General features: G+C 32.4%; 1 pseudogene; it reads right to left on the bottom strand.

Annotated features, from left to right (window-relative positions):
* Positions 1–1146: 1146 nt before the first annotated feature.
* Positions 1147–1265, bottom strand: LOC120583480 (uncharacterized; annotated as a pseudogene).
* Positions 1266–1757: the final 492 nt, after the last annotated feature.

The following is a 1757-nucleotide window of genomic DNA, read 5'->3' as shown; positions in this document are numbered from 1 at the left end:
AAAAAAGTAAGCCAGGTGACACCTAGTGCTAAATGAAGTTTAAAAATAATACAGATAATGACTTACTTGTATGCAATGGAATTTTATAGAAACATTTAGGCCACATACTTGCCATTTTTAACTCTATATTTGCAACAATATTTGCATTATAAGATAAAATGTAAAGATGGTAATTACTGAATTTTTAGTTATATCCAAAGTTTTCATTTAAAAAAAAATCTCTAAAGTCAAATAAGAGTATTTCTCAATATTTTGTGCAATTGTCCGTGCTTTTGGGGTATCAGTAGTTAAATTCATAATGGCACAAAGGTGGGAAAGAAGCAATGGGCAGCCAAACGTCATTATGGATATATCTTGTTCGTGATACTCAACAAATGCCAGATGAAAATCTGGACTTGCAAAGTAAACTTAATAACAGTTCATTATTTAGTTTTTTAAAGCATTCACTGCCAGGTACTTTTAAATTATAGGCTCTGAAAAGTATTGAAAAGCTTGCCATTTTATTGCTAAAAGCAAGGTACATACACCTCTGCTACACTAGAGTGGAGCTGTTCTAGATGTGTGTCTCAGGTATGGTTTTTTTTTTTTTAATTTCTCCTTTTTTTCCTCCACAAGGAACTATTAAAGAGATTCATTTATTGCTAACGATTTTATTCATGTCTGTACCAAATTTGTCTGGAAAACTTGGCATTCAGCAGTGGTTGTAAAGTTGCTGTTGCTAGTAGTCCTTTTGTGGGTGGACCTGAGAAGAAGGCATTTCACAAATAAGGTGATACAATGGGCCTAGGAGGGCAAAACTTGCAATCTCCTGCCTGTGAATAAGCTTCTTTGCATCCTCATTTTTCTTCAGCCGTTTACATTACTCAGAGATAGAAGCACAAAGAGTAGTTTTTGGCTTTGGGCTCATTTATACATGTGCATTGTTAAAAACCGTTTGTGACCTAGACAATGCTGAATTTTGAATTTTTGCCACCCTAGCTAAGAAATGATTCAAATGAACCACATAAATGTATTAATGAAGAGTGAAAAACAAAACAAAACCTTTCTTCTTTTTTTTAGATGAGGCAACCCTTGGTTGACCTCACAGATTGCAAGGACCTTGTCAGTTTACAATCCCTCATATTTTTTATATTTTTAAATTTTTTACACCTACAGCACCTGGTCTTCCTAGGTGGTTTCCCATCCATGTACTAACCAAGCCCAACCCTGCTTAGCTTCTGAGATCAGATGGAATTGGGCTTGTTCAAGGTAGCATGGCCATAGACCAAAACTTTTTCTAATGGAAGCTTTCAGATTATTTTAAAGGAAACAAATTAACAAAATAATTTCTTCCTTTTCTCACACTGACCTAAGTATAATTATTTATTTTGTTTTTAAGTTTTTAATTCTCTTTTTCACTGACTTTTTAGCCAATCCTATTCAGAACTGATGAAATGTGCTCATTAAGAATTCAAAAGATATTTGCTTAAGATTAAAAATTTTGTGGTTCAAAGACACTATCAAGAAAGTGAAAAATCAACCCACAAACTGGGAGAATATATTTGCAAATCATATATCCAATAAGGGATTTATATTCATAATATATAAAGAACTATTACAAGTCAATAATAAGAAAACCCAATTAAAAAAAATGGGTGAAGGAGAAATATATAAATAGCAAATAAGTACATGAAAAGATTGTCATCATCATTAGTCATTAGGGAAATACAAATTAAACCATAATGACATTAATTTTTGACCTACTAGAATGGCTATAA

The sequence above is a fragment of the Pteropus medius genome, unplaced genomic scaffold (genome assembly GCF_902729225.1).
Source record: "Pteropus medius unplaced genomic scaffold, Ma_sr-lr_union100, whole genome shotgun sequence".
Lineage (NCBI taxonomy): Eukaryota > Metazoa > Chordata > Mammalia > Chiroptera > Pteropodidae > Pteropus > Pteropus medius.
Note: the sequence above shows the minus strand (reverse complement) of the source record. Positions and strands in the feature narration are given on the sequence as shown.